Consider the following 10,278-nt stretch of genomic DNA (forward strand, 5'->3'; position numbering starts at 1 on the left):
CAAGCGATCTTCTGGCAAGCTTGCCATTTTTTGCTCTCCAACTCTTCCACTGAGTCTGCGACAAACTGAGCATTTGTTTATAAGCTTTCGAATAGCTGCGTTAGCTTGAGGGATCCAGAATTTTTGTCTGAGCGTAGATAGCAGGTAGTTTCGACCACAGTGTCCATATCTTTGATGAAGGTCACTTATAATGAGAGTGGAAATTCTGGAGTGCTTAGAAAGAATCACAGGATGTTTGGATTCTTCTGGCATGGCCGCTTTATTAAGCCTACCACCCACTCTTATTATTCCATCCTGAAGCACAGGGTCAAGCTTGTACAGTTGACTTCTTCTCTTAACAGGAACATTACTTCTCAAGGCTTCAATTTCCTCTAAGAAGTGTTGTTTCTGACTGTGCTGAATGAGTTGAACTTCAGCTTGATTTAAGTCTTCCAGGCTCAGTGACTTTCCTCTCAGTGTTGATCTGTACCTTTGCATTTGATCCTGTAAAAGGGCTGCTTGTTTTTCTGGGTCTTTTTCTTTTTCTGCAATGGACGATTGGAATTGTTTCCTTGCTTTGCATAATTGTAACAGTGTTTCTTTGAGTCTTAGCATCCATGCTATTGCTTTCCTCAACTGAAACCAACTTGAGTAGTAATCAGTTAACTTGCTCATAACATCTTTGCTTTCATTGATGCTGAGAACATTGACTTTGATTTCTTTTTTGATTTCAGGGTCTTGTTCTGAAACTTGACTCATTTGATCTGGTCTTTGTGGCCATTCTTCTTTTGATTTCAACAAAAAGTTGGGCCCTTTAATCCATGTTCCAGCTTGCACAAAGTCTTTTGCTTTAAGACCTCTAGTAGCCTGATCTGCAGGATTCTGTGCTGACTTGACAAACCTCCACTGTAATGGAGTAGTAGCATCTCGTATTAGTGAGATCCTGTTTGCTACGAAGGTTTTGAATCGAGCACTCTCATTTCCAATGTAGTTAAGCACAGTAGTGCTGTCTGTCCAGAAAACGGACTGCTGCAGTGGGATTTGAAGTTCTTGCCTTAGTATTTTGTCCATTTTGACGGCCACTGCTGCTGCTGACAACTCAAGTCTGGGAATTGTGATTTGTTTGAGTGGGCTCACTCTCGACTTTCCCATCAACAAAGAACTGTGGTTCTGATTTTGTTCATTTGTAAGTACCAGATAAGTTGCTGTGGCATAAGCGTTTTCGCTGGCATCAGAGAAATGATGCAGCTGTGCTTCCTTTGTGTTTCCGAACTTCTCTGGTTTTACACACCTTTGAATTTTGAAATCTGAGAGGTGATTTAACTCTTCTAGCCATCTGACCCACTGATCAGCACGCTTGCCATCAATCTCTTCATCCCATCCGTATCCTTGTTTACACAAATCTCTTAAAAGGAGTTTGCCTGGTAGGATGAGTGGCACCAGAAAGCCAAGAGGGTCGTAAATTGAATTGACGACTGAGAGAATACCTCTTCTGTTCAATGGCTTCTCCTGTATTTGGATGTTGTAAGTGAAGGTGTCATTTTCCGTACACCACTGCATACCAAGTGCTCTCTCGATGGGCAGAGAATCCTGATCCAAGTCAAGGTCTTTTATTCCACTGGCCCTTTGATCTTCTGGGATAGACAATAATACCTTTCTACTATTGCTTACCCATTTCGTTAAGCAGAAACCTCCTTCAAAACATAAGTCTCGAATGTCCTTCACTAGGTCAACTGCTTCTTGTTCTGTGCTCACTGATCTTAAACAGTCATCTACGTAAAAGTTGTACAGAACTGTTTCAACAGCCTTTTCAGGTGCTACATCTTTTCCGTCTTCCGCTGTCTTTCTTAGTGCGTAAGAGGCGCAGCTAGGCGATGATGTGGCGCCGAACAGATGCACCATCATTCTGTACTCCTCTATGGGTGCATTCAAATTGCCATTTGGCCACCAAAGAAAGCGAAGCAGATCAGCGTCCTCTTTAGGAACCCTCACTTGATAGAACATCGACTCCACGTCTGCCATCATGGCTATCGGTTCTTCTCTAAATCTGGTGAGCACACCAATGAGTGTATTTGTGAGGTTCGGACCTTGCAGCAACTGGCTGTTCAGAGACATGCCTTGAAAGGAAGCAGTACAGTCAAAGACCACTCGAATTTTCTTTTTCTTGGGGTGGTACACCCCGTGGTGTGGTATGTACCATACTCGGTTGTCGTTGCGCTCCAGCTGTTCTGTGGGAACTTTAACTGCATATCCTTTCTCTATAATGCTCTTCATGAAGTTACTGTAGTCTTCAAGCAAACTTGTGTTCTTTTGAAGCTTTCTTTTCAGGTTTGCTGCACGCAGTTCAGCAACACATCTATTGTTTGGCATCTTTATTGATTCAGTTTTCAATGGCAATTTCACACAGTAATGCCCATCCTCAAACTTCGTATTTTCCTGCACTGACCGCAAGAACTGTTTGTCCTCCAGTGACATTTCTTCTTTTTCTTCATAGTGGCGTTCAGGAAAGTCTGAGTTATACTGCTGAATCAATAATTGCTCTATTTCTACCACTGAGAGACGATTAACTGTATGGTATGGCAGTTTAGACTTTTCTGCAGTATTGCATTCTTTCTTGATGGTTCCATTCACCACCCAGCCAAGAGCAGTTTTCACAGCATATGGTCCATCCTGTTGGCTATTTATGATGTACCACGGCTCCATTGCTTTGGAATTGTTGGCTCCAATTAGAAGATCCACATTTGCATTGATGCTAGGTATGCTTACTTCACTCAAGTATGGCCATTTGTTGATATCTTCCTGTTTAGGAATGTTCTCGTTTTGAACAGGAATGTTGCTGTGTGTAAAGACTTTTGGAAGCTCGAAGTAATTTGTGTCTTCCAGAGCACACACCTCCAGGTCTGTAAGGATAAAACTGCTTACCAGCTTCTGCTCTCCTGGCTTATCTTGACACATAGTGCTCAGCAGAATCTGAGTTGGCTTCCCTTTCAGGTTCAATTTCTTTCGCAGTTCTTCAGTACAAAAGGTAGCTGTACTTCCTGCGTCAAGGAAAGCATATGTTTCCACATATCTGTCACCTTTACTTGACTTGACTTTTACTGGCACTATTGACAATACACAGTTATCTCCTGCAGACTCTGAGAAGTTGCTTGATTGGTGGTTAAGGGAGACCTGGGCACATGAGATCTTTTTATCTGAAGATTCAACATCTTTTGTACCTGTGTGGTCCTCCTTAATGTGCAGAATGTCTGGGTGTTTCTGGGAACATTCCTTACATTCCATTCTCTTTTTACACATCTTGCTTAGATGGCCTTGAGTTAAGCATCCAAAGCACAAGCCCCTAGATTTCAGGAACTCCACACGTACCTTATGTGGCTGCTCTTTGATTTCACTGCATGACTCGAGAGCATGACCTTTTGAGCAAAACATACATGGTTTCTCAAAGGCATTGACTGTCTTGGGTGGAATGACCTGTTTTCTTGACACCTCCAGTGGCCTTCTTTCTTCCGTGCAAATGTTGGTTGCAAAGCTGCTCTTAATTATTCCTTTTTTAGGATACTTCTCTTTCGGATTTAGCTTCACTGCTACAACATTGCGGCTGTCCAGTATGTCTCCGAAGAGAGGGTCCATGGCCACTTTTGCTTGACGATCAATGAAGTCAACTAAATGAGTAAATCTGGCTCTTACTCCTTGGCGTTCTTTGATGTCATATGCTTCTGATCGCCACTTTTCTTTCATTTTGTACGGCAACTTTGAAATTACAACTCTCATGTTGGTAGGGTTGTCCATCTCCTCCATAGATTCACCATCCTCCAACGTATTACGGCAACCAATCAGGAACAAAGCATATGCGCACAAGGCTTTACCATCATCAGACTTGATCTGAGGCCACTTTAACGCTTTATCGATATATGCCCTTGCTATGATCAGCTCATCTCCATAATGCCTCTGGAGAAGTCGTTTTGCTTCATTGAAACCTCTGCTTGATGGCATATATTCACAACTCCTGATAAGCTCTTGGGGTTCTCCTGCGGTGTATTGTTCTAGATAATATAGCTTGTCCTTTTCATTATCTGTTTTACGTTCAATGGTATGCTCAAAGGACCTGATGAAGGATTTGTAGGTTAATGGATCACCAGTAAACACTTGGATGTCTTTACTAGGAAGATGAATTTGTTTTTGCTGTTTCACAAGCAATTCCGTCAAGTCATGTTGTTTCTGCAAAACTTGAATTATGCTGTCATTTGCTGGACGATTAACACTGTGGCCTTCTGAATTGCCTAACTGTGGCGCTGCAAGTGACACTGGATTTGAGATTGACTTTGTTCTACTTTTCCCCACAGCTGAATGACAAGGCGAGTAGTCTTTTTGCTCTGTTTTCAGTTCTGATTGCTTCTGATGGATTCCTTTTCTGTGCTTAGATTGTACACTGCTTCTGCCATCCTCCGAATGTTCATATTCTTTAAGTACCTTTAATTTAGCACTACTCTCTGCAAGTGCCGTTTCAATTTCAAGTTCCTCCATTTTTGCCATGAGCTGCATCTTTTCAATCTCAAGTTGTTGTTTTTTCTTTAAAGCTGCTGCTCTTGCTAACAAAGCTGCACGTTTTGATTCTTCTCGTGCATATGCAGACAGTACTGAAGAGGAAATTGAACCACTGTCAATATCTGAATCACGTTTTGGTTTTGATTTACTCTTGTTCACAGATATCTGTGAGGCACTGTCGTGAGGAGTAACATCATCCTCCATATCAAGATTGTCATTTTGGCCTTTTCCATCAACAGCAGCCATCCAATCTTCCGTTTTCTTTACAAAAAGTCTCAAGGAATCCATTTTAGGCTCAAACCAATTTTTTTGATCTGCAGTCTTTTCATCTTCAGGCAGAAGATCTTGAACTTGCACATTTAAATCCGTAAACTCGGTTATCAACTGTGCAAAATCAAGCATCAAAACTTGTACATTCTGCAGATTTGCATCATCAACCATTAGCCCTTCAATGGTTTTGATCTTACTGGTAAGAGCAGATAATTTCGCTCTTCTCAAACTAATGCGTCTGTGAAGTTGTTCTTCTAATGCTCGTTCGGTGGGTTTACACGCTCTCTTGTGTTCAAAAACCGCAACGTCATCCTCTCCTCCCTCAGCCATCATAATTCTAATCAACGCACAAACTGCTTGCAGACGTTTAAAAGTATACGCAATACCTTTCTGCATCAAACGTATGCATTTCAGCTTCTTCAAACGTGCACTGAGTCATCTTATGGCCGATTCATAAGTCCGTTACCTCATTCACAAAGCTGAACTTCAATGAGTAGCGATGTCCTTCTTATGACGCAGTTTTTAATCCACCGGAGAATAAAGCATTGTCCGCTGGTTATAATCCACGATCATCAAGAGTTTTAGTGTTCATTCGTAGACGATCCTCTGTCGATGATGTCTTATCACAAGCTCGTCATCCACGCACTTTTAGTTTCACTTTCCTTCTTCACAGAGCGAGTTTTTTGACTAATTATGTGGTAGCGATCCAACTAATGTCTAATTTCAGTTTCAGTCTTCTTGTGTGAGCGTATTTTGAACTCGAAAAAACATCCCAAAGTCCAGCAATTTCCTTTCAGCAAGTTTAATAACAAAATAACTGGAAATGTTTAACGGTCACAAAACTGTGTCGCTCCAATTTTACCTGAACAAGTTCTAACGGCTCTCGCCGGAAATGACATCAGCATCATTTTCAATGTTTTTAAGAAACATTTTAAATTATTAAAACACAATTATTTATCAATTCTTCAATTAAACAATTATTCTTCACACATCAAAATAAATAAACAAATAGCTTAAATGGCTCTTACAACAAGCCTTAGTGATGTGACATGTGACTTCAGAATTTCCAACACACCATAAATGGATTTCGTGTCATCTAATATAGGTCCTTGTTTTATTTCCAAATTTTGGAATAATTGTGTTGATTTATAATATTCTATTTCATAATAAAGCATTTCAGACATTTTAAACTTATTGTTTTATACTGCCTTAACCAATGTCCACATTCAACTTAACATAAGTTCACCTGTTTGTTGATTGGGCTTTATGTTTTATAACTGATAATTCTGAGATTTGAGGAATTTAGGCTTTCTGTCAGCATAAAATCTGGTCCAACCACAGTTCATCTTTCTACACACCAATAATCTGAATTAAATGTATAGCAGAAAATAGTGGAGATTTGCACTTTAAAAACAGACTTTGTGTCCAGTTATGATTTGATTATGTTGTATCTGGCATGTGCTAACTAACAATAGAGTGAAAACTTGAGTTGCAGGTAAAAAAAAAAAAGTTGAAACTTAAATAATATACTTTATTATACATAAAGCTGCGGTCCGTAAATTTTTTGGGGGTTAAAAATGTCCAAAACTACACTGATAAAAATGGTTTTGTGGTGAAGTAAATAATACAGAAAAACAAATGTAATCTCTACATTAAATAATTTGGTTCAGGTAAGAATAAAAAAAGAGAGTAAATTCAATAATAGTACTCAATTTAAGCTTGCAGAATTTAAAAAGTTAACTTATAAGTATATTTTACTTGGAATTGTTTGTTATTTTTGCAAAGATTGTTTAGGTAAATATCGAAGTCATGATCCCGTTGTTCCCATCATGCACTTGGGCATGAATAATTAATAAGGTAATTTTTTTTTTTGCATTTTTCAAGATGTATTTACACTGTTTTATAGTTGCTTTTGTTGTAAGGTTAAGTAACTTGCTGTTTTATAACATCTACAGTTCATTTTCTACACAAAATGACCCATTCATACTCAAAAAGTATTCACTGATTGTTACCGTCATTGTGTATCATGTGCCAAGTATTGAGGTCTCTGTGTTCATTTGGTTAGTAACTACATTGAGTCAACATATAACCTTAAAAACAATAAGGAGCTGTCTATTTGCTTGTGTACATGTTTGTAAGTGAACCACATGCTTTAATGGCTTTTTTTCAGTGCTGTGATGCTTGAGTAAAGTTTACAAATCATGGCTGAGTGAATTGTACTTGAGGACTGCAGAGTAAACTGAAAATAATTAAGTAGAAATTATTCATCAAACTCTAACTACAGTTAAATTTACTTATTTCCTTTGCTAATTGTACTTAACTTAGTTAAGTAGATCTTACTTAATTTCATACTTACATTTTACTTAAAAAATGTGCATGCAAAACTTGCCAAATAATTGTTTTTACCTTGGCCCGATTCACAACAGTAAGCTTGTAATAATGTTTTCTAATTTAACTGGTACTGGTAGGTTTTTGCGGGAAATACGAGCATGTTGCCGTTTGTCTTTGCGTCATTACGTCACGTCTGTACACATAACGAAGTAGTCCCGGCTAGTAAGCTTTATTGCATATGAGGATGCTGCAGGTGGCAGATCATTTATAGCCTTTTTTCAAAGCAGCTGGGATAATTAAAGGCACAAAATGTAAGATTTTGCCACTAGAGGGCGCATATTTAAAACAAACAAAGAACCAAAGGCGTAGTTTGATGACGCTGTGATAGAGTTTGGAATCATGCGACGGGACTCAGGCAGAAATTATGTCCATGGATGAGTTAATGCATTAAAGACGTATTAAGGTCACTGTAGTATGAGGCAGGGTGGGGCTGAAAGTCGTGAAAGCGAAGCGAGGGTGCTGGAGCGATTACTAATGAAGGACGAGTGCGATACACGGCTCGAAAGCAGCGGAGCTTTTATTATGCCACAGTCAACCGCTTCCGCTCCTTCCGGTCATCATTACGTAGGAAAAGCAGTGTTGTTTTACCATACTAGATACATTTGAGTGCGTTTCCATGTTGTCCAAAAAATAAAACCGGAAAATCAAGGGTGTAAGACGTCATTAGGAAGCGACGCAAGGACACGGCCTATTACACTAGTTAAAATTGCTTATTTCTCTGGATTTAAACATTCTTGGGATAATGTAAATATAAGTCAGCAAAATATATAACACTGTTCTAGTGATTTTTGGATATTTTATTCAAAAAGAAAAGATATTCTGTCTTTATATTTATCGGTACCACTTTACAATAAGGTTCTTTAGTTAACCACATTAGTTAACATGAACTAATAATGAACTGCACTTATACAGCATTTATTAATCTTTGTTAATGTTAATTTCAACATTTACTAATGCATTATTAAAATCTTGTTAACATTAGTTATTCCATGGAATGTCTGGATACTGGATTCTGATTGGCTGGCAGGTGTGCAGTAAGTAAGGGATAATCAACGGTTTGCCGTGCGTTAAAGGATTTTAAATGCACGACGTGGAGGCTAATAACCGCCCGACGCGAAGCGGAGGGTGGTTGCCTCCGCGAAGTGCATTTTAAATCCTTTAACGCACGGCAAGCCGTTGATTATCCCTTACTTAATGCAGTGTGAACTAACATGAACAATGAACAACTGTATTTTCGTTAACTAACGTTAATGAAGATTACTAAATACAGTAACAAATGTATTGCTCATGGTTAGTTCATGTTAGTTAATACATGAACTAATGTTTAACTAATGAACCTTATTCTAAAGTGTTACCAATTTATCTTTATGATGGCAGATTTTAATCCAGAAATGATTATGTGTTAATGAGATGCATGTAAGTGATTTAAATTAAATTATATTCCGGTTTTAAATGTGCATCTAATTACAGATACATGGGCAAGAAAACCAGTTCTAAGGAACATTAATTTGCTTTTTGGGTTTAAAGAACAATTTCTTTATATGAAATTTATATGGTTTGACAATTAGAGATTAGACTGTTTGCAGACTGTTTGAGAACAAAGTATAACAATAATAATTTGCACAGTTTGTTGTAATATTAGCTGAGCGGTCGTTATATTTAATCACTAATGGTAGCACGATTTATTCTAATGCTTTTTTTCTCAGCTGCCACAAAAATGGCAGACATGTTACTTGTTCAGATGACAATATCCAGTGAAAATTCTTATTTGGGTCATACTTTCAAGACGTAGAATCTGTGACTCCTACGTACAGTATTCACACCGGTGCGGTCACTGACAGCCACACATACTCCTCAAAACATTAGATTCATCCGCCCTGAGGAGCCATGCCGATGCACATCCCACGTAAAGAAGATAATTCTGCAAATAACTGCAATTGCAGGTTTCAACTCAGAGATGGTGACAAAAGGGCAAAATTTACCAACTGCAGCTTTAACATACTCTACTCATGTAGATCAGCCAAAAAGACTATAGACTATAGAAATAAAATTTTTTACCCCGTTCATTCAGGACTTGGTCTTTTATGAGCTGACTAGAAGCATTGCAAATATGGTGGCAAAGTAAACAGACTTTTGTTGAAAAGGATTTGGATATACTTGATTAATCTCACAAGGGAAATGATTATGTTTCAGCATCTTGAATATAACCCTAAAATTACAGGTCTACTAAAATTAAATTAAAAGCAGCTCTGTAACAAACACTTACCATTAAATATTAATGTACAAGAAAGCAAAAACAAAACAAAACAACAAAAGATTATTCCCAAAATATTTATTATGAAAAGTAAAATTCAAAAATATGAGCAACATTTTGTTCACTTGGCTTTGCTTCAACTTTATCTCACATAAACAGGTTTTGATATCACTAATTGCTACATAATATTATACTTGTTCATTCATGTATTCAAGTGTATTTATATAGCACTTTTCACGATGCAAATCATTGCAAAGCAGCTGTACAGAAAATTTCGGATAATTATAACTTAATGATTATATGTTGCAATCAAACACATAGCAAAAATTGGTAGTGCTGTATGTTGTTTCAGGGCTGCCATCATCAGAGGTTATGTAAGATATAATTAAGATATAATTTAGTACCTCTCTCTAATTAAGATATAATTTAGCACCTCTCAATGAATCATAATTGGATCATAAGTTGCACCAAAAACACAGAGGATATACTTCACTTCATTGCACTTTATAGTGTCTCTGATCACACTGAGAAATGATTTTAGTTGTTTTTGTCTGAGAAGTTAGTTGTTTTTTTAGACGACCCACTTATTTATTAATTAAACTGTTCTCTAAAGAAAATGAAAAATTCTAGGACATTCAATTTTTAGATACTCTAACATGCAGTTTTTGCAACTCCACTTTACATTTTTAATGGTTGACAATGTTGATACTGACTCCTGAAAGTTGCATGAAGCCAGTCAAAATGTGATTTTGGAAAGCACTAGTCTGAGAGACATTCAAGAAACTACTGTTTTCTTTAATAATGTGTCTGTATTTATCAATTTGCTCTTTTCCAGAAGC

The sequence above is a fragment of the Garra rufa genome, chromosome 16 (genome assembly GCF_049309525.1).
Source record: "Garra rufa chromosome 16, GarRuf1.0, whole genome shotgun sequence".
Taxonomy (NCBI): Eukaryota; Metazoa; Chordata; class Actinopteri; order Cypriniformes; family Cyprinidae; genus Garra; species Garra rufa.